At 45.5% G+C, this 23,640-nt stretch overlaps 1 protein-coding gene across 4 annotated transcripts in view; it reads left to right on the top strand.

Moving 5' to 3' along the window:
• The first annotated feature begins 15,497 nt into the window (after positions 1 to 15,497).
• The window catches only part of SQOR (sulfide quinone oxidoreductase), a 44,729-nt gene continuing 36,586 nt past the window's right edge, over positions 15,498 to 23,640 (top strand). The window contains exon 1 of one of the 4 annotated variants that reach the window (XM_070581172.1): positions 15,498 to 15,711. The gene's annotated coding sequence lies outside the window, so the exon portion shown is untranslated. Of the gene's footprint in view, positions 15,712 to 16,059; positions 16,408 to 18,728; positions 18,908 to 23,640 lie in introns of those variants that run through there. The other 3 variants (XM_070581161.1, XM_070581180.1, XM_008524834.2) reach the window with 3 other exon arrangements.

Below are 23,640 nucleotides of genomic sequence, written 5' to 3'. Positions count from 1 at the left end.
TTATCCAGTGTCATTTATCCAGCACTGTTGTGTGCCCAGCACTGTGTAGTTCCCTTTAGGTACATTATTTCAAACATTCCACTGCTTTGCTTTCCTCTCCTGTCATTTTCCTCTTAATGTTCTCTGTAAATTGTGTGAGGAACTGGCTGGTCCACTCACGAAATCCTTTTCAGATCCTAGCACTGTTGCTGCTGCATATGTATATAATTTCCTCCAAAGCCATGATTCTTAATCATAAAACCTCCAAACCTCACTGTGCATGTATTTACTTAGGTACTTACTTTATAGCTTTTCCTTTTGGATGAAGATAGTTCCTGTATTACGAGTTTGTTCATGTTAACCAGATATTTAAGGTTTGTTGTGTGGCTAGCTTGTTCATACTGTTTTAACTTTGTTTGCATGTGTGAGGCCAGATGCCATGTAGTCTTCAGGTTAGCATTTTGGTGCTAGCATTTGAGACTAGGTTTATTTTCAAAGCCGTTAAGAGAGTAAAGGGAGTAGTTAAGGGAGACAGTTCCAATGACTAGTTTGAAAAGCTCTTAAAGCACACAAAGAAACACAACGTGAAGGAAGGGAGGCAAAGAGAAGGCAGGTGAAATTTTGGGTGGGATGGGTGTGGTAATGGAGAAAGAGGAAAGGAAAGGCCAGCACAGATGTAGATGGGAAAGGCAATGTATCCTTCGTGTACCCTGAATAAGGGAGGCTTATAGGATGATAAATTATTAAAATATCCACGTATTTTAGGATAAAAGTAGTGAAAGGTCGCCCCCTACTGTCAGTTCATTGTAAACGGAAGAGAAGGTTGTAGCTGCTCCTTCTGGTTTAGATCATAAATACACTCCTCATGTGCTTCAGGAGGCCTGCAGTGCTCAGATGTGCACGAGGACGGGGCTGAAGGCCACTCTGAGCATGTATGGGTGCTGCTTACTCCTATTCTAGGCTGGACTTTTATTAGAACTTTGGAAAAGACAGTCAAAAAGTATATTGAACACTTGGTGCAAGGGAGTACTAAGAAACAAAAATGTGTATATAGACCTGAAGGTTCCTGGCCTCTGCTTTGATCATGAAGTTCTACATTTTAAAGTATGTAACGTCTTAGTAATATAGTGGTTAGGATTGTGGACTCTGAAGTCACACTGCTGTGGTTTATATGCCTGCTTGATTTGGGGCCTTGGACTTGCTGAAACCCTGTGTACCTCAGATTCCTAAATTGGGAAGTTGGGATAATAAGTGTTTCTAGCTTCATAAGGTTATAAGGTTTCATGATTTACGCATAAAAACCCTTAACAGAATAGTAGGAGCTGAAGAAACGTTGAGTGTTATACATAGTATCTGGAAGTCATATATCCACGTGGGGTGGGAGGAACTTAGTTTGCCCCTTTTTGCACGTCTGTTTTTGCTTACAGGGTTTCCTCTGCCTGGGATCCTTTATCCTATAATGTCTGCCTTTTGGACACTTATTCATTCTTTGCAACTCAAATGTCACTTTATGGTTTTTCAGACCACTTTCCAAAGAATTTCTTTTTCTCTGTTCCCATACTACCTCATAATACATTTGCCTTCATATGTACAGCATTAGTTATGTGTTCATGTGGCTCTCAAGATGGAATTTCTAATCACCTTTTTATTCCATGCAGTAGAGCCTGGCCTGTAGTTGGTGTGTTAATCAGGGTTCTCCAGAGAAACAGTACTAATAGGATGTGTGTGTGTGTGTATAGATACTGGGTTTAAGGAATTGGCTTACATGATTGTAGGGGCTGGCAGTTCCAAAATGTGCAGGGCAGGCTGGCAGGCTGGAGACATAGGGAAGAGCTGATGTTGAAGCTTGAGTCCAAAGGCAGTCTAGAGGCAGGATGCCTTCTTCCTCAGGTGACGTCAGTCTTCAACTGATTGATCGGGGTCCACCACATTATGGGTGGTAATCTGCATTACTTAAGGTCCACTGATTTAAATGTTAGTCTCATCTAAAAAATACCTTCACAGCAACATCTAGACTGGTATTTGACCAATTATCTAGATACTGTGGTCTAGCCAAGTTGCCACATAGAAATAATCATCAGAGTTGAGATTGAATTGAATCTAGTGTGAGATTATGCAGACATTAAAAATAGCTATAATAAAAAACTGCATTACATAAATGCCAAATAAGGAATGTTACAATAAAAAGATTAAATTCCTGCAAATCAAACATGGACAAGGAGCCTGTAATCTTTGGATACCTAAGGTGCTGCTTCTATGACTAATTCCATATTCAATTAGACTGAAAAATAATGATAGCCAGACCCAAGATCTTGGGAATCAAAGGAGTTCAGAGATGGTGGGTGTACTGGACTGTAGGGGAACAACGCCACATCTGCTGTTTAGATTTCCACCTGCCCTATCAGCTAGGGCCTGCCCAGAACTCTTAAGAATGGCTTCAGGGCAGAGCTGGGCAGTTTTAGAGCAGGCTCAGCAGACGAGCACGTCTTAGACTTGCCGCTTGGTAAAGCACAGATGGGATAATGCTGCCATCTTGTGGTAGGTCCTCGTAGCTCACCTCGTTCTACAAAGTCTATTGTCTCAAATGGTTCCATGAAGCAGTTTGGCCTAAGCATTTTTAATTATAGTTTTTTAAGTAAATCAAGATTTTCTGTATGCTTTGAACTTTAAACAGTGATGTGTTTGAAATTGATCTGTGTGAAACATTTGATAGGATTTAACACTGTATTTTCCTAACTTTTTGAGTCTCCTAGTTTGATGTTGGGCATGAGTTTTTTGGTTTTTTCTCTTTTTCTTTTTTTCCCTTCTCCAATGATAATCAATTAATATATCATCGTCAACCATGCTCAGAATCCTCTTGTAGGAAAAGCATTCCAGGCCAAAGACCTTGTTGTGGGCGAAGGCCCCAGGAGCTCCCTGTTTGTGTTTCCCTGACGCTCCACATTGGTCCTCAGCTGGTAGGATCTGGGGTGGGGACCTGGCCCAAGGGCAGCCAACCCGTGGGCTAATTGGTGAAAAATTAGCCTGGCAGGAAAAACTCTGCCTGGATGGGGACTTCAGAGACTCTCCTTGGCTTAGCCAATTACCGTCTGGGAATATGTGTTAGAGTCCTCCCTCAGAGAGCATCAGCCGTTTAGGAGAAGAAGGAGCAATGAGAAGACACACAGAAGCTGACAGAGAGCAGCTGAGTGTTAACTGGGGAGGCGTAGGGATCCATGAACTACTTCTGAAAGGGGACAAGATCATCAAACCGCTCAAAATGCCTTGGATCCTGAGCAGTTTTCCTGTACAAGGTTCTGTGTGACCTGAGTGCTGAGCTTTTCTTGGGTTCCTATGGGATTTGATTACTGGTAAAATTCCTGTTTTCCATGGATATTTTACAATACCATCTTCTGGTCCCCTGCTTTCTCCATTTATGAGAGAACATTAACAAATCTCTATTTATTGCAACTATAAGCATCTGACATCATTGTCTTTTAGGTTGCTCTAGCATATTAGATTTTTTAAAGTGTTTTAGTATACATTAATTTAATAAGGATGCTGCTTAGGAGTGTATGCATTTCGATGCCTACTGATCCAGGAATTCAAGGAAGAAGATATCGGTGACCAGCACTCAGGTGCAGTCCTGCTGTCAGACACATGCCTGCTCTCATTGCTTGCTGGGTTTTTTTCCCTTGTTTTGTCCAATTTCTTTCTTATTCTCATCTTGGTTGAATTTCTAATCCAAGATCTACTTCCAGCTTACTCCCAAGCCTAAATTCAGAGCCCCAGCTCTCTTGAGTGTCTGATATATGCCAAGGGCTTGACACATGTTAATTCGGAACAACAGCCTTTGGAGGTTATCACCATACCACAGTATTGTTATCACCGTTTTGCAGATGAGGAGATTTTGCAGATGAGGACAGCTGAGATTCATTGAGTCTGAGTAACTGCGCAGGATCACACAGCTGTAAGTGGTGGAGCTGGGATTTGATTCTGGAAAAACCCCAAAGCTACTGCATTGCAGGGGAATTGTCTCCTACTGGAGATCCTAGAAACAGAGATAGAAATAGATTTCTGGAGTTTACTTTAAATCTTTTGATAAAACTATAGTGATGATGGGGAATTATATGGATACACAATTTCATCTGCTAATTCTCTTAGTCCGGTCTGATAATATTGGAAGAACAGATGTGGAGGAGGCATGAATTTCCACCTTAGGGAGAGCCTAGTGGTAAGAATGCACAGAACTCTTCTTTGATTCTCCTGCAAGGCTGTTTTAATTCTAGACTGACCCTGAAGCTCCACACCTCTGCGATAGGAAGAAGCAACAGTGAGATGAACTGGGTCAGATGTGGCTCAGGAGCTATCCCTTGAGATGATACTGATGCTGTAGTAGACAGAAGAAGGGCGAAGCTGCCAGGAGAAATGGGCAACTCCAGAACGGCCAAGACATGCCCATCATGGCTATTTTGAGACATTTCACCGCCAATGCCACCACCTTGAGAAAGCTATCTTTGATGTGGCCCTACTGGGCCAACATTTCTGAATCTCCAGCCTACCACTCAGCTCCATCTCTTTTGCACCCTTATGGTTTTGAGGGAAGAGCATGGCTAGGGTTAGAAGCCAGGTTTTCTCACTGGAGGGCCCTGAGCAATTCAGTTTCCCTCAGGGGTAAATATGCACACAGGAGGTGACCCCTAAGACTCTCCCAGCACTAACATTCTGAGACACCTTGTGTCCCCTGGCTCCCAAGAAGAGTTGACTTATGGGCTATTATTTTCACTTAACGATAGCACCAATCCATCTGCTTGGTGCAGTGGCAGGATCCAGTCAAATGCACTCACCTCAGTTGAGATGCTTCTGGCCTTTCCCTCACAGCCTGGCCTCAGACAAATCCTGAGGTCTGTGAATTTACCCTCTCAAAATGGAGGAGCAGGGAAGAGGTTGCTTCTGAATGAGGGCAGGTGTTCTTTCCTGTCTGGATTGGAAGAATAATGGCAAGGAGAGAGGCGGTGAGGCACATGTGAGTCACCTTGCCCCTTGGCGGTCTGCCCTGGAGCCGCCTTCTCCTGACTCAGCCTCCTCTCCCCCAGAGAAGCGTCATCCTGAGCAGCAGCTTGTGCTACCTTACAAGTCAGACCTGTTAAAGATGCAGACTGGCATTTAAAGCAGGCTGTGTCACACCCACCCAAATCTTCGTTCTGGGCTCCTATCTGGTCATGGGAACATGCCTCACACACCTCTAACTGCAGGGACCACAGCTGACCAAGGGCCGCAGCTGCTGTGCTCTGAGACCTACCTGCATCTGCACCAAGGCACGCTTTCTACAGGCTGCTCCTAGCCAATGTTTGCTCCTGGGAGACATGGGACTTCTCTGATGGTCAGCTGTGGCTCAAAGACTCTCCATTGGCTTTACTGAAGCTCTGCTTGGCAGTTTAGGATGCTTCCTCCCAACCTTCCTTTCTCCTCTTCTTCAGTCTGGCAGACAGTTCAGGAAGGAACAAAGAGGCCGAGGGAAGTGGGCATGCTGGAAGGGCTCCATTATGTAAGGCCAAAAGACCCACCAGAGGATATGTCTCATGAGAAGGCACACAGGACACACCATTCACCAAGCCATCAAAACATGCTGGTGAGAGGGGCACCAACATGAGTGAGAAGTCCTGCAGGCCAGGGGTGATGGAAGCAGAGGAGGTTACAAACCGAGCTTGTTTGCATCTGAGGGATGATAGAAGCCGGAGGTGGCACTTAACTGCCCACACCCGGGAGGCCATAATCACCTTATTCAGTGAAAGGCCAAGTTGGAGGGCAGTCAGTGGGCTTTACCAGCAGGGGTTGTGGGGATGGTTAATGGTGCATGGCATCAATTTTGCACCTAGGGACAAAATAAGCAGACAGTCGACAAGGGTGCAGCTTAGCCTCTCTAACAGGGGTCAGCACGCTTTCAGGTAAAGGGCTTGGTAGTAAGTATTTTAGCCTTTGCAGGTCACATGTTCTCTGTCACAGCTGCTTGACTCAGCCGTTGTAGCACAAAAGCAGCCAGAGATGATACGTAAACAAATGAGTGTAGCTGTGTTTCAATAAAACTTCATTCATGAAAACAGGCGGTTGGTTGGATTTGGTTCACGGGCCATTGTTTGCTGATCCCTTATCTATTAACAAAAAAGAAAACTTGGAGGAGCAAGAGGCTGAGGGCGGTCACTCCAATAAAAAGTCATGTCTCTTGCTTGGTTCCCAGAATTGAGTCAATTTTCAGATCTAGAGCCCACGGACTGAAGAGGTGCCTGGAGGAAGGACCCTGCAACCTTATGGCAAGTACATACCATGACGATTCCCTCAGTCCTTCCTCAAAGGAAGCTATGGCCATTTACTTGGGTGACTGTACATGGGGAAGGGGAAGTAATCAGACATTTCTAGGACTGTTGGACAAAGGGTCTGTGTGGACACTGATGCCTAAAGACCCAGAGAAGCATCATAGCCCTCTTGTGGGAATGGGAGCCTATGAGGACCATGTGAAAAATGAGGTCCTGGAGAAAGTCCAGCTTACACTGGGCCCACTGGATCCACAGATGCATCTACTCATACTGCATCTTTTCTCACCACTGACACCTCCAACACGATGGGGGTCAGCTGGCGGGGCTGCCTGCACTGTGGCTTGCTGTTGCAACACCCTTTCCTGCTCCAGCCTCACTCAAAGTTGGCAGCCTCCGCGTCACACAGTATATGGGCCAGAGAAATATCCCTGGGGTAGAATGTGTTGCCTCCAGAACACAAAGGTCTACAAAGCACTGTGCTTCCTTCTTTGTGACAGAATTGTAAGATACAGAAATTTGTCTTTTATTTTAGAAGGGGATATCCAGAATACCCCTGACTACTGGGTTTCTAAAAACATCATTGAAACGTCCTGTTTCTGACGCTTCATAGGGTTTATTTCCCATCCCCTGAAGTACAAGCATCTCATCGAGGCCTGTAGCATACTAGCCCCCTCTTGCTCATCCTGTCCAATCAGCTGGACATCATCTGTGTGAAATGATTAGTGTGATTTTTCTCTTGGAAGCTAAGAGTTCAGATATCTCAGACTATACTATCATAGGAGATGGAAGAGTTAACATAACCCCGAGGCAAACTGTAAATGAATATTGTCTGTTTTCTTGCCCTCAGAGCTTCAGGCAGCACTTCTGTCTGGAGGCATAAGGAATGTCTGACCCACAGGTATGGAATTGCATCTAGCAGTGCATCCAATCAGCGGATCTACTTCAAGCGGAGGTGTGGGAGTGGGTCACGACCATGGGATCCTCTGGTTGTGTCATCCATTGCCCTACCCAGAAGCGACTGGCCTTACAGAGTGTTAGAATGGCCTTCTAAAGTTTCAGCTTAAGTGCCAGCTCTGAGAAAGCACTCTGAAAGGATGGAGTGCCATCCTTCAGGACACGGCGTATTTGTTAAATCAGAGACCTCTGTGGTGCTGTGTTTTCATTAGGAAGGATGTAAGAGTCTGGAAACCAAGGGGTGAAAGCAGGAATGGCTTCATTTACCATCATTCCTAATGACCCACTGAGGGATTTTGGGCTTCCTTTCCTTGCAGTTCTGGGCTCTGCGTGGTTGGAGGCCCTGGTCTCCAAAGGGAACACACTCTTGCCAGGGGCACAGTGAAGGTTCCATTGAATTATCAGTTATGTCTGCTGACAGGGACCAGCAGGCAAGAGAGAAGTTGCCATACTGGCAGGAGTAACTGATCCTGGTCATCAGGAGGAGGAAGGCTGCTTTTACATAGTGGGGACAAGGAGGAATTTGTGTGGGACTCAGGTGATTCACGTGGCACCCCCGTATAGCTGAATAGACACGCGCAGCATCCCAGCTGAGGAGGGTATGATTATCAACTGTTCAAAGCCGCAGGAATAAAGGTTTGGGTCACACCACCAGGTAAGCCACCAAGACCTGCCAAGGTGAGAGCTGAGGGTGAAGGGGATTTAGAATGGATGGTAGAGAAGGGAGAGGGTGAGTACTAATTGTGGTCCTGGGCTCCACTGTGGTGACCTCAGGAAACTAATTCATCCAATAAGCTCCCTCTTCTGAGTTGCCCCTTAAGGGGAAGGCCAAAACGCCATGGAAGGGCTGCTCCCTGCACTTGTGTGGAGAAGTAGACCTACGCGGCACAAGGGGTGGACCATGGCAGCCAGGAGACCGTGGCTCCCGGCCTTCCACTGCAGTGAACCCAATTGACCAAAGGCCCCAGCTACTTCATTCTGAAATCCACCGTCACATTTGTGCTGAGGCACACTTCTCCCAGGCTGCTCCTAGCCAGTGACTGAACTCAGCAGGGTTATTAAGGCAGGCCCCTTCCTGGGAGCTGGGCTACCTACGTAATTTTCAGGACCCAGTGCAAAATGAAAATGCAGGGCCTCTTGTTCAAATTTTATTAAGAACTTCAAGATGGCAGCAGCAGAGCATTAAACCAAGAGTGGGCCCTGTGTGACTATAGGTCACTTTCCCGTTAAGCAGGCTCTGCCTGGGGACAATGGGACTCCTCTAATGACTGACTTTGGCTCGAGAACTCCCCAACAGCTTTGCTGAACCTTCCTTAAACCACACAGCTGGCTAGGAAGCTTCCGCTCAACCTTTCATCACTCTCTTCTTTTAGGATCAGACTTGCATCGTAGTCTGATGGCTATCCCAGCCATTTCCATCCCCCCCCCCCCGCCCCATTTTCTCTCTCAAGAGTTTCCAAATAAAATCCTTTAATTCTATGTTGGTGTCTGCTTCTCAGAATGCCTAGGCTAAAGCAGCCCCTTAATCCTGTGATCCTATCACACATGTATGTAACAAACACTTCAACATGACTTTGAGGTTTTTCTTCCCAACAATAAAAACAATTTAGACTCCCTGTCTCCTGGATCCTAGCTGGATACTTCTTATGCATAAAATGACCTGATTTCAAATGTGCATGCTGGTTCTACAGAGGTTAAACTTTTGTATCCCATTTTCATCATGACTTGTGTCCTGACTGACAAGGCTGACTGTATTTGGGGCGTGGGGTTGTATTAGAGGTTAGAACTCCTAGGAGAGGAAGAGATATCCGAGAATGGTGAGAAATCATTGAGAGGAAAGAGAACGGGAGTAAGACAGAAGGAGAAAAGTAGAGCACAGCTGAGAGAAAACAAGGAGGCCTAAAGTGGTGTTTCCTGGAGAAGGACCCTGGGCAGGGCCCCTTTGGATCTTCCATGTTGGCAGCCCAGGACTGATGCTATTGACTGATGGAAAGAGACTAGTTGCTTTCACTCACTGCTCTCTTTGGGCCCCCAGCTATTTTTTGGGGGTTGTGTTAATTGTCCAAGTGTAACAGAGTTACCCCAAAGCAGGCCCAAGCTCCCTCCATTCTTAATGCTCCACTCCAGGCCCTCCAGGGAAATGCTCGCTGCCCAGACCTCAGCTTTGCAATGTCATAGCCTTCCAGAGCTCCCTTCTAGATAGACTTTTCCTGTGTTTTCAAAACATGTCTAGAAAAGAGATGGATGAACTAGTAGAAGAGTTGCTACCTGCTCCATGGGTCAGGAAGGCCTTCAGCCCCCATATTCTCCCCAACTCCTGAGGTTTCCATTGAATACTAGCCCTCCAGGTGCTGATCAGATGTGAGTGATAAATTTACCGGATTTTTTAGCAGACCTTTGAGGCAGCCTGTTTTAGCTTCTTTTTGGGGCTTATACTCGTACGTAGGAACCATTCTTAGAAACCAACACACTTATTGAGTAAAAGACATAGTGCTAAGCCCTGGGGATGAGAAGATGGAGAAGACAGTTCCTGTTTTCAGAGGGTTTCTATTTTTCTTGGGGAGACACAGTTTGTCCCTCTATACGTAACTTTATTAAAGGGAGCAGTAAGTAACCACGGCCGTGAAGTACCATAGGGACGGAGACTAGGAAGGAAGGGACTTGCTGCTGGCACTAAGGCAGGTTTGGGAAGAAGCGTCTTGAAGGAACTGACACTGACAAGGAGCCAACCATCAGCTACAAAGGAGCCCCTCCCACTCACCAGCTGTTGCTCTTGCAGCAGAAGGAACACCCACAAGCATTCATCTGCCCTGGAGGATGGACTGGGCCTCCCCCACTTCTGGCTTCCTCTCTTGGGAGCATCACTCCCACTCTCAGTGTAATGTTATGTTTAAGGGGCACTTGGCAGTGCAGTCCATCTGCCTATGCAGTAAATAGTTAGCTTTTCCACATCTCAAATAATCCCCATCTTTAGGAACTAAGTCTAACAATCGTACACCAGGCCCAATATTCGTGCTGTTCCATTTGTCTTAGGGTGGGCATGCTGCACTTCTTTCTCTTCAGTATCTAGTATAACATCTGCCTGAACATTGGATAAAACAGAAATTATGATACTACAGTTTACTGCCTACCATTTACGGAAAACTTATTCTATGTCAATCACTTTATATGTGTGTATATGTATTAACTCATTTAATTTTCATAAGGATCCTATGAGGTAGGTACTTAGAAAAATACCCATTTTACTGATGCAGTTAACTGAGGCATAATAATACACTCTTTTTGAGAGTAGTAGTGTACAAACACAAATATAACCTTTGGTCTTCATAGTCCCACGTACTCTGAGGTCTTCATGGCCCAAGGGACATAGTGTTTATTCTTCCAGCATATCCTTGAGGTAGTAGGACATATTTTATTTCTGTTTTACACATGAGGAGATTCAGGCAAAAAGAATTGTCCAAAACTGAGTTTTGGGTTAAGTTTCTGAGAAAGACTGGATTCCAGATTCAGTATTTTTCTTACATCCTAGGAGACCCCTCTTGATGGAGTCTGAGCTTGCCTGAGCCACACCCTTGTTCTACGGCACTCTAATATATATGTATTTAGCAGAAGCCTTTTTTCCTCTAAAACTGAAGATTTTCACTATTGTACTACCTTGCTTATGTATGTAGAAACAATATATAATAAGATCTTATATTTATGGAGTTTATAGTAGACGTCTTCCTTTTTTTCCCATTGCCAAATCAACTCCTTTCTCCGTAAGGGAGAAATACCCATCCTACAAGTCCTGGTGGAAGTCACAGGGGCCAAGTATGCCCTCTTTCTGCTTCAACAGCTACCGTCTGGCCTTTGACATAGATTTGGTCAATGGACACTCCCACGGAGCATTTGAATTCTCACTCCCTTGGTACTTGTGTCATTCACTCCAGAGTCATTTGGGAAGGCAATGGGAGTATTCTTGGGGTGGCCAGACTGTTTCTGCTGAAAGATAATGTTATTCTTTCTGCTTTTTGATTCTACAGAGCTGTCCTGATTCCCGTCCACTTTTCCTGCCATCATTACTCCATCATTTTGAAGGTTCTGTGAACTGAGAGCCTTTAATATCTGTTTTCTACATAAGGTATCCAGAGCTGGTTTCTTGTTTGCAACAGAGAATGCTGATTAAGAGAGAACTCTTTGTATTTGTGAAGCATCTCCAGACACATTAGTCTTTCTGGTCTGAGAAACAACTTGGTCTTTTATGTAACAGATGAGGAAACTCTAGCTACCCTGTAGCCTGGTAGCAATATTAGTTATTATTTGATATCCAGGATGGCTGTGAGAAAAAAAGCATGTTTGGGAGGTGTTGGGGCTGCCTTTTAAAAACTTGGCATAATTCAGTCCACAGTCATTCTGCTCTGTTTGTCTGCCTAGCCCTCTCTGTTTCTGAGACTGCCTGTGGCCTGGCGGGATGAACAGTGTCTGTGCTGCTCCTCCATCCCTGTAGTGGGGACATAGGAGGAACTCATCCCCACTCCCCCGCAGTCTCACAGCAGCTCCTGAGAAGCTGGTGTCACCTCTGCTGAACTGCTCTCTCAGCTAGGGAGGGGTGAGCCTTTTCTCTAGCCACTCACTCACCCAGGGAAGAATTTGCTACAGAGAAGGCATGAAGGTGGGGTGTCCTGAGCGGCACAGCCAAGGGTCCCACTATTTAAAGCTGCATTCCTGCAGGAACAGCCTCTCTACCGTGCTCTTCCTTCTGCACCTTCCCTTTCCCGTTCTCAAGAGGCTCCCTTTCCCTCGTCCAGTCCCTATTTCCGCCCAGTCCTGTTGCCAGCCCTTCCTGCTCTTGAGCCTGCGTGTGTTCCCAGAGCCCCGTTGGTTTGCTTTTCCTTCTCTTGGATGTTTTTGAATTGAGATGTGTTCCTCTCAGTGCCAGCCCCTCCTCTGCCCCCCTTTTAATGATGCTTCTCCTAGATTCCCGTCTCCCCAGGCGCACTTTCACTATTTTGCAAGCCCCACGTGGGTAGGAATGGAGTCTGATTTTATCAACACTGTCATCCAACCGGGGAGCAGGCACAGGCCTTGCTTGACACGTGGGTGGCAGGGACTTGGGGAGTATCCATCAGATGAAAGCATGACTGCATGAGTGAGTGAGTAACTCTCAGCCCCCTTGCTGGCTGTCTGATGTTACAACCCTGCTCTTCTTCGAAGGACAAGGAGGAATTTTAGGTGAGAGAATGAATACACGTACAAGCCTTCAGCATGTGGGATCTGCTCAGGACACATTCCTTACCTCTGAATTTGATTCCACACCTGCCGACCACGAACCACCCAGCAAGCAGCACATCTCCTGTGATTTTTTCCTGCCTATATCCTTCCCATCGAAACCACGGCTTCTTAACTGGGGCTGAGAGGTTGGGTGGAGCATTTTGGAAATATGGGGGGGTATTTTTATTTGCAAGATGATTTGGACCTAATTTATTGGGATTTAGAGGCTGGGAGCCAGGGATAGCAACATCCTGTGCAGTGTGGGCAGTGCCATCCGACAGTTAACGGTCACAAGTCCTGCGTGATTTCTGGTGTCTGTCCCCTCTTGCCTCAACATTCAAGTATGCAGAAACTACATTATTTTGGGGGTAAAATAAATTAGGTTCTAGTTCAGATAATTACAAATATCATGCATTTTTGCATGGTTTTAATACACTGGAATTTCCAGGAATGCATCTATTGGAAAAACTGAGATTATACTTATTTTGTTCAGAGATTTTTATACCACAGTTGTTCACCATTTCAGCAAATCATGTCACAGAAGCAATGCTGCAGGTGGAATTGAGTTGCCAATAAAAGTTCACAGTCTGCCTTTGTAGCTACAGCGTTCACAGTGATTTTACCAGAGATGCAATCAGTCCTTCTAACTGAGGGTGGAAAATGTTGATTGAGACAAAAAAATTTTAAAAATTATTTAAAATTCACAAAATGAAATAAATGTAAAAGAAATATAAATAATTATACTTTCAAGGAATTTTTTTGGAGGGAAAGTTTGTAATACATCTGAAGTTATTAAAGCTTCTAAATTATTCTTTTTTTTTAAAGATTTTATTTTTCCTTTTTCTCTCAAAGTCCCCTGGTACATAGTTGTATATTTTTAGTTGTGGGTCCTTCTAGTTGTGGCATGTGGGATGCCGCCTCAGCATGGCCTGATGAGTGGTGCCATGTCTGTGCCCAGGATTCGAACTGATGAAACCCCGGGCTGCCAAAGTGGAGCGTGCGAACTTAACCACTCGGCCACAGGGACAGCCCCTAAATTATTCTTTTTATTGAGGAATAATTGACAGAGAACATTATATTAGTTTCAGGTTACAACATAATGATTTGATATTTATGTATATTGCAAAACAATCACCACAATGTCTAGTTAACATCCATCACCATTCATAGTTACAGAATTTTTTTGTGTGTAACGAGAACTTTTACGATTTACTCTCTTAGCAACTTTCAAATATGCAATACAGTATTATTAGCTATAGTCTATGCTGTACCTTATGTCCCCATGATTTATTTATTTTATAACTGGAAGTTTGTACCTTTTGACCCTCTTCATCCATTTCACCCACCTTTCTATCTCCTGCCTTTGGCAACCACCAATCTGTTCTCTGTATCTATGAGGTTGGGTTTTTTGTTTTTGTTTTTTTTTAGATTCCACATGTAAGTGAGGTCATATGGTGTTTAGCTTTCTGTGTCTGTCTTATTTCACTTAGCATAATGCCCTCAAGGTCCAGCCATGTTGTTGCAAATGGCAAGATTTCATTTTTATTTGTGTCTGAATAATATTCCATTGTGTGTGTGTATATATCTCTCTATATATACACCACATTTACCATTGATGGACACTTATATTGTTTCCATATCTTGGCTATTGTAAATAATGCTGCAGTGAACATGTCTTTCATGTATCTTTTAGAGTTAGTGTTTTCATTTTCTTTGATTAGATACCCAGAAGTGGAATTTCTGGATCATATGGTGGTTCTATTTTTAATTTTTCGAGGAACATCCATACTGTTTTCCATAGTGGCTGCACCAATTTACATTTCTACACAGTGCACAAAGTTTCCTTTTTCTCCACATCCTTGCCAACAGATGTTATTTCTTGTCTTTTTGATGACAGCCATTCTATCAGGTCTGAGATGACATCCCATTGTGGTTTTAATTTGCATTTCCTTGATGGTCAGTGATGTAGAGTATCTTTTCATGTACCTGTTGGCCATCTGTAGGTCTTTCTATGGAAAAATGTCTATTCAGATCCTCTGCCCATTTTTTAATTGGATCGTTGGTTTGCTATTGAGTTATATGAGTTCTTTACATATTTTAGATATTAACCCCTTATCAGATGTATGATTTGCAAATATTTTCGCTCATTTGGTAGGTTGCCTTTTTCATTTTGTTAATGGTTTCCCTTGCTGTGCTTTTGGTTTGATGGAGTCCCACTTGTTTATTTTTGCTATTGTTGCCTTCGCTTTTGGTGTCAAATCCAAAAAATCATTGCCAAGACCAATGTCAAGGAGCTTATACCTATGTTTTCTTGTAGGAGTTCTATGGTTTCAGGTCTTACATTCAAGTCTTTAATCTATTTTGAGTTAATTTTTGTGTGTGGTGTAAGATAGTGGTCCGGTTTCATTCTTTTGCACGTGGCTGTCCAGTTTTCCCAGCAACATTTGTTGAAGAGACTATCCTTTCCCCGTTGTATATTCTTGGCTCCTTTATCATAAATTAATTGGCCATGTATGAACGGGTTTATTTCTGGGCTCTCTGTTCTGTTCCATCCATCTACATGTTTGTTTTTATGCCAATACCATACTGTTTTGATTACTATAGATTTGTAATATATAATTTGAAATCAGGAAGCATGATGCCTCTACCTTTGTTCTTTTTTCTCGAGATAGCTTTGGTTATTGGGGTTTTGTGGTTCCATGCAAATTTTAGGATGGTGTGCTCTATTTCTGTGAAAAACGTCACTGGAATTTTGATAGGGATTTGCATTGAATCTGTAGATTGCTTTGGGTAGTTTGGACATTTTAACAAAATTAATTCTTCCAATCCATGAGCACGAACTATCTTTCCATTTATTTGTGTCTTCTGTCTTTTCTTTCGTCAGTGTCTTACAGTCTTCAATGTCTCACAGCTTAAAATTGCGTAAGACTTTCACGGCACCCGTATTTATTCTAAAAAGGAGCTACTAAATCTGATATGGTGGAGAACCCCTCATCTACACTTTGCAACCCCCTAGAAAGAGCAGCCAGTTGAAAATGTCTGTCTAGTCATGAAAGTAGGAACACGGTGCGGAGGCCAGCGGCTGGAAGCCAGCTGACCCGGGCCTACGCCCTGAGGGAAAAGCACGGCTCCAGCGTTCACCAAGGCAAGTCCTGGGGTTTCTCTGGGCCTCTGCTGCCGCATCTGTGAAATGAGCGCAGGCGCAGCTGTCTCTCTGGGCAGTCGTGGGAACCAGGTGAGAAGCACAGGAGGCCCTGGAGGACCCCGCCAAACTACCCTGGCCGCCATCCACAGCCCCGCCTCCACCTTTGTCCCTCCCAGTTACGCAATGCTATTGGCACTGGCGGAGGAGGGGTGAAAAGAGAGGGGAAGGGAGAGGGCAGAGGAGGGGGGATCATTTTTTGTGCCATGTACCCCTTTGACAGTTTTGGAAGGACTAAGGACACCTTCTCAGAACAATGCTTTTAAAGATATAAAATAAAAGCGGGGGGGGGGGGGGGAGGGAGCAGTGGCAGGGGTAGGGGCGGAAGGGGAAGAGGTGAGGCGGGGCAGGGTAGGGGCCGGGACACGGGGCGGGGGTGGTATAGTGACAGGTGGCCTCCTTGCCCTCCGCTGTCGCGCACGAGGGCGCTGGCCGCGCTCCAGAGTGCGCTAGGGGTAGGGGCGAGTCTGCTCCCGGGCAGCGCCCCGGGCCAGTTGTACCCGCGTCCCCGGCCCTGTCCTCTGTGCGGCTCAAAGCCGGGCGCAGTCTGCGCTTGGCGTCGGTGCCCAGGCTGTGGCGCCGGGCGGGGCTGCGGCGGGACCTTTCCGGAACTCTCTGGGGGAGACTCGCTCTCCCCGCCTCCAGCCTCCCTCGGGGGGGGCCAGCCCGGCAGGGAGCGGCAGCTTTTGCTGCGCCAACGCTGTGGCCGGAGGCTCCGCTCGCCGCTGGGTAAGAAGCACACGGCGGCTGATCAGGGGAGGGGTCCGGGCGGGGACAGAGGTCCCCCCTGAGGCTGGTTGTTGGTCCAACTCTGCTCCCGCAGCTGGGACTCGGCGGACCGGCGCCGCGCGTTCCAGCCCGCTTCACGCTCTCCTTCCCCGGGCCGCGACACCCTGGGCCCGCGCGGTCCTTGTCCGGATCCCGGGTCCTGGGACTCTTGCTTCCTTCCAGGAGTGTTGGGCCTCGGGGGCGCCCAGAGGTCGAACTGCGAGGGGCGGTTAAAACCCGAAGTATCCGTGGTCTCGGGGTGTGAGAATTTCTCGGCGTTTTACTGTGTGGGAATTTCTGGCCCTTCACTTGTTGAATGTGTTCCTCAGCGCCGTCCCCGGGGCGCGAGTGGGTGCTCAGCCTCGGGGGTCAGAGATTGACGTCAGCCCATCTGCCTGCAGCGGGGACACATTTATCCCCCGACATTGCGCGTGGGACAGGGGGACGCTCGAGGAGTCTGCTGCGGCTGGAACGAGCGGAGGAGAGCGTTTAGGGCACGTGCGGAGCAGGACTTGGTGGAAATGGGAGAAAGGGTCCTCTAGTGGGACTGCAGTGGGGCTCCTTGCCCTTCCTCTTCTGTCTCTTTTAATTATAAAAACCCCAACCTAGTTTCTTGCTCAAAGACATGATGAGCAGAGCCCCTGGATTTGCCTGCGCTGCCCATTGCTACAGTGTAGGGTTCTGACCCACTTTCATGCCATGTACCCCTTTGGCAGTTCTGGGCGGACTAAGGACCCCTCTCAGAACAATGTTTTTAAAGGTGTAAAATAAAAGGCAGAGTATTAGAAAGGAAACTGTTTCCAAATCACGTGTCAAAATATTAAAAGCGTTTATGTTGTAGTCATACGTGTGCCTTTAAAAAAAAACTATGTTAAATAACAAGAGCTAGCAGTGGATCCAATAGCTACGATAATTTTGAAGTAGTAATGAACATAAACAATATTTCAAGATATAGGCAACACCTGTAGTATAAGAACATGTCTGTGATTTCTATTGGTGACAAAGTCATCCTGCTAATGGTTTATTGCCAACGTATACAATGGAAGAAAATGTTAAATTTCAGTTAGAGATGAGTGAAAATAAAGATGTAAATTTTTTTTTTTCCATTTAAGTTCGTGAGCCCCAGGTTAAGATCCCTTGATAGTGGAAATGGCACTGCCCAGGAGGTCAAGGGACATGGCTTCTGGTCTTGACACTTCCGTTGACTAGCAACGTGACCTTGGCTTTTGAACTTCTTTGTGCCTTAGCTCTTCCGTGCATGGGGGAGATAATTGTGCCTTCCCATGAGTTTAAGGTGCCCAGCACTGCACCTGGTCCAGTCTGTCCCTGGGCTGCAGGCTTCTGGCCATCACCAGTGTATTCCCAATCCTGGAACATGGAATGTACTAAATAAATATTTATTGAATGAATAAGAGGATTGGAGAGGGTTGTTTGTGATTATGTCTAGAAAACCAAAATTCATCAAGGAGGCAGCTGGTGGTTTGAGAAATGACTCTATTTAAAATTTGGGCTTTTTATACTGACTGAACAAATATATAAACACATCTGGAGCTGGAATACTTGAAATGTCAGGGCCCATGGGTGTGTGTGTGGGGGTCTGTGTGGCTTGTGTTCTGCTAGAGAAAATGAAATCGAGTGTGGATAGGAAACTAGGATTTCTTTGCAGAACAGTCTCCTCCATCTTGACTGTGTCTAGGCTTGTTAGTCTGATGTGTTGTAACACAGGAAATGTCATATAGGGAATGAAGACAGATCCATGATGAAGCAATTCTGGGCATAGATTCTCTTTCCTCTTTTCTTTTCACCTTTCCTTGCCCCACCACCCAGTACATATCTCCTCTCTGACTCTGAAGATTTTGTAAATAGGAGCAGTGGGAGTAAGTTGCTAGAAGCTGCCCAGACTAGACCTGAAGTCAATTAGTTGCTTCTTAATTCCCAACCTTAGAAGTCTACATAATCCAACAAATGTGGATGGTAATAGGAAGAAGAAAAGTAGGTCTTGCTAGCCATCCCTCTGATGTAGTTTGTGAAAGTGCTAAATTGGGGCAGGAAGATGGGGAGAGAACTTTGTAAAGAACAGGAAATTTGGAACACACTGGAGCTGTCTATGCCTATAACTTTGGGAAGGGCAAATACTAGTGTTGTGGACTAAATTGTGTCCCCTCAAAATTCATGTATTGAAGCCTGAACCCCCAGTACCTCGGAATGTCACTGTATGTATTTGGAGGTAGAGCCTTTAAAAAGGTAGTTAAGGTTAAATGAGATCATAAGGGTGGGGCCCTAAACCAATATGACTGGTATCCTTATAAGAAGAGGAAGAGACAGCAGGGACATGTGTACACAGAGGGACAACCGTATGAGGACACAATAAGAAGGTGGCTACCTGTGAGCCAAGGAGAGAGGCTTCAGGAGAAACCAAACCTGCCAACACCTTGACCTTGGACTTCCAGCCTCCAGAACTGTGAGATATACATTTCTGTTCTTTGAGCCACCCGGTCAGAGGTATTTTGTTTTGGCTGCCCGAGCAGACTAATATACAGGCTGGGGAATTTAAAATTGAGCGTGAGCTCCCCATTCTCTCTCTTCCTCTGCTCCACTGACCTTTCAGGCCGTGTATTGCAGATGATGATGCTAAAAGGTGGAAGAGGAAAGCCCAACCCAAATAAGTTTTTTGTACCAACCTGCTGGTGTTTCTGCTTCAATTTTGCTGTAGGATGGCCTAATGCTAATACAGGCAGACTAATTCCACCTGGACCTTGCCTTTTGAAAACAAAAGCATCTGACCCTTTGGTTCTGCAGTTCCATGGGATCAATTCTTGAGGCAATGGATGCCTCATGTCTGAATGCATAAATGGTTCACAGGGTAACTGGGAATATGGAGGTGAAAAGAGTTGGTTAATACATCAAAAGATTATATTGATTCAATTACACAGAGGCCCAAGAGACCTTGATCTTAGACTTCTAGCCTCTAGAACTGTGAGAAAATAAATTCTGTTGTTTAAGCCACCCAGTCTGTAGCATTTTGTTATGACAGCTGTAGCAAATTAATACGCGCACCCTCTATTCTAAGTCATGATCCCAACATATCCGTCACTTGCTCTTAGGACCCCTCTCCCCACCTACCCAGGAGAATCTCATACTCTCTTTCTACAGACACTCTGTATGGTCCCTGGGAGCCTGTCGGCCTTATTCACCTTCCTGATTCTGACTGTTAGGAAAAGCAGAACTCGGCATCTTCAACAAGTGACCAGGCCTCGTCAATGACCGGGCCATGTTGTGCCTTACATGTAGTAGGTGCTTTATAAATGCACGGTGGATGATAGGGTGATGGTGTTGATGATCATCCTTAGGTACCACGGGGTGACTCTCTTCTATTCATAATGAATTTGCAAGTTTTGGCCCTAACCCAGCCTTCAGGGAGCTTTCATTCTGTCCAGCTGGGAACCAGCAGCTCCAGCCCTACGTACAGTAGTGGAGAAGGAATATCTGTGTTTACATCCTGGGACCAATCCCTGACTTCTGGAAGGGAGGCCTCAATAGTGGGGCCTGTAGTGCTTTCATTCCACGATACTTTCCCTGGCAGTTTGCTTTAAGGCAAACCATGATATCTCCATAGGAAAATGATATGTTTTAACAACCACCTCATTTATAGTGTAGATTGTGGGAGTATCCCAAGGAGGTTCTGGGTCTAGTAAATGTGGTTTTGTGTCTTTGTGAGCATGTGAGTGGTGCTTGAGATGGGGAGAGGCCATGCCATTTTATGGCCATCTGGGTTTGCTTGATGATCGTGAGCCTTTCAAGGTCTAGGTGATCAAATCGAAGTTTGTTTTGAGTCATAGAGTAGGAAGGACCTTTAAAGTCAATTTATTTTATACTCAAAGAATGGGCTTAACGTGGCTAAGTGACTTGCCCATGGCTCCACAACCTCTGTCCTGGTTATAAACCCTTGTCAGTCTTTGCTGCAATAATTTACAGCTCTGATCAATCTAAGGCATTAGTAGAACATGTAGGAAGGGGCCTTTGAAGACAGCCAGTCCAATCCTGTGTTTCATTGATGGAGAAAGCATGGCTCAGAATGGTTAAGGACGAGCCCTACCTGGCACTGCCTGCAATGAGGACGTGAGTCTCCTGACTCCTGACACGCCCTCAGGCAAGGCTTCACTAGGATGGGGAACTGTGTCGTTTGGTTAGACATAGGAAGGACATGAGCTTAGGGAACCTGGCACACCTGTTACCTAGCCTACCCCTCATTCTGTCCGAACCATTAAAGGATTGAGTTTGGCGTCCCTTCAATCATGTTCAAACAATAGATGTATAACTTGTAATTAAAGAGTCTTTCTTGATACGTTAAGACCTCACACACTGGATTCCAGGCAGTAACAGATCTGACTAATTGGCCAGTCCTATTTGTAATGAAACTCTACCCTTCAGAGTCTTCTGTCTGTGAAACTGAGTGGCAATCCCAGCGCTCCTGAGGCTAATGAGTAATTTTACTGTGATCATTTAACAGATTCTGCAGGCCAAGGCATGAGCTGATCCCTGCTGTGTGGCTGGGAGCAAGTTAATTCCACATCAGGCCTCCCTCTCCACTGGGTCGTGTTCTGCAGTCTGGGGATGGACACACACAGGCACACGCAGATCTTCAGCAGACGTGACTAGAGGCCAGCTGCGAATGATAGAGGGGACGGGGGACTAGATTGTGATTATTTATACACTAGAACCTGAGTGGCCAAGCTCCCACTGGCTAAAGGAAGCAGAAAAACAAGGCATTTTCTCCCTATGTAATTCATTCAAAACCTTTGACTTTCAGTTGAAATAATCCAATTGACTGACTTATTGTTTTCTTTTCTGGAGTCAGAATGCAAGAGTTTTCCTTCTGCAAATGTAATTTTTGTTTTCTGCTTGGCAAATGGATGGCTTGGTGAAATTGTCATTGCCTCCCCATTATAATGCTTTCTAATTGTAGAATGGGTGGAGGCTGGGGAAACTTGTAGGAAATTTCTGAGCAGCAAAGGAAGCCACTGTTTTATTGCCAAGTCCTCATTAGTAATTCTTAGTAACTCTTTAAAGAAAATTCCTACAGTTTGACCCTGAAGAGCTGGGAGCCTAAAGAACCCCAATGGGGCTTAGACCCTGAATCGTCAAGGAGCTGTATACTCTTGTTCTTTTTCCCCGATGATTCGCTCCTGGTCCACTATCGGAGAACTTGCTTCCCAGCTTAATGTTTAAACAAATGTTTGGCCTTATAACAGCTCTGAAATCGAGTTCCAATGTGGCCCAGCAAGTCTAAATGAAGATTGCTCAATTTTCTGTGTCTGTTAACAATATAGTAACCCAGTTCCTGAACACATAGGCGATGACAAAGCTGCCGTTACTCAAGAGGAGCTGTGCCAAGAGGAAGGGCGCAGCCCGTATAATCTCTCTGCAGAACACCACCCATTCAGTTGTCAAGGGGGGTGGTTTCCTTCTCACTCACCTGCTTTGGACCTTTACTGCACTGTGAGTAATACAATACTGTTACTTACAGTATCTTTAGATACCCTCTACATAGCCACCTGTACAATGTCATAGTTCACGTTCTTCCTTCTTTAGCCTCTATAGCTGACTTGTCACAAAAATGCCTGCAGCATGTGTTTTGCTTCATCTCTGTTCTCATTGTCTGTTCCAAACCCTCACTGGTGCCTGAATTTCTGAAACAGCCACTTGCCAGATCTTCATAATCCTGGTCTCTCTTGTTACAATAGACAGACTCTTCTCATTCAGCGTAGTCTCCACAATGCCTCGCCCGATGCCTGGCACATGCAAACACTCAAAAATGCTGAATTCAATTGAATTGCTCCACTTCATCTTCTCAGCCTCCGCCAGGGGGTCTTCTAAGATATCAGTTTCCTTAAGAACTTCCAAGGACTCTCACTTCCATTAGCGGGGACTACGAGCTCAAATGCACGCCAGGGCTGAGCAGGTGACATAAATGACTAACAGATGCTGAGTGGGGCTGGGGTCACCTGGAACCTCATGCAGGGTCTAGATGGGCAATGACTACTCAGCTCCAGCCAAGTCTTGACATGTGAGAACGTGGACTCAGTGTTGTCAGAGGCCAACCACCTGGAATTTTTTTGGTGAGATGTCCCAAATTTTTAATGTTGGCACTAATTCAAAATTTAAGAAAACTCTGTGTCAAATAAAACACAGCTCAGGTCTATATTTGGCAAGCAGGTTGCCACTTTGTGATCTAAGGATGGAATTACAGTTGTCTAGGATTAAGCTCCCAAACCAGAACTTTACGCACATGTGCCTATCCCATCTTCTCTCTCCCTCTTCTCTTGGACATCTGCCCTAGGCTGCCTGCCTCCTTGTCCACAGTTATGGCTATGCTCATTCTAGGAGATTCTGCTTCCCAAACCTCAAACCCAACTGTCCCAAACTTGCCCTTGCCTTGACTGCCTGGTTTTTGCCCACAAAATTCCTCTCTCCTCAGCTGCCTGGATGTCAGCTTTGACATTTTTTCCTCCCAGGATCCCTTCCTACCTCTCATCCAATTATTCTCTTCCTCCCACCTTGGTCTTATCTGAATCTTCCTAGTATATTTGATGCTAGCATCTATTCAGGCCCTTATCACTCACACCTAGACTACTCCTAACTGACTTTCACAACTGGTTTTGTCCCTCCAATTTAATTTGCTTCCTGACACTAGAGTCATTTTCTCAAAGCTGCCCCCTCTGTTCTATCACTTCTTAAAACTTTGATTTTCAATATAAAACCTCAGTTTCCTGGCATGGCCCTTTATAATTGGGCTATCATATTTCTTCCTTGTCTCTTCTCAACATCAGTCAAGTCTGGTTGGCTTTCCATTGCCCAGACACGCTCTAGGCCTTCCTACCTTATCAGTCAGGGTCTCTGGGAAACAGATGGCATATTTGAACAGCGTTATTAAGAAGGGTTTAGTAAAATAACCATTTATCAAGGTGTGGGCAGGGTTAAGGGGAGCCAGTAAGAGTGGTGAAGCAATTGGATTGATTTGGCGCCTGAAGAAGCAAGTAGAGGGAGTGATTACTAGAACCTTGAGAAAGAGCTGTGGTTGAGGGCTACCCCACAGGAGCCAAGGCCTTCAGCTGAGGCATACAGCCGTTGCTGAACTGAGGCATCCTCTAGTCTACTGGTGCCTCCCATTGGCTGAACCCAACTGGAAGCCAG

The sequence above is a fragment of the Equus przewalskii genome, chromosome 1, assembly GCF_037783145.1.
Source record: "Equus przewalskii isolate Varuska chromosome 1, EquPr2, whole genome shotgun sequence".
NCBI classification, from domain to species: domain Eukaryota; kingdom Metazoa; phylum Chordata; class Mammalia; order Perissodactyla; family Equidae; genus Equus; species Equus przewalskii.
This window is presented reverse-complemented; position numbering and strand designations above follow the sequence as displayed.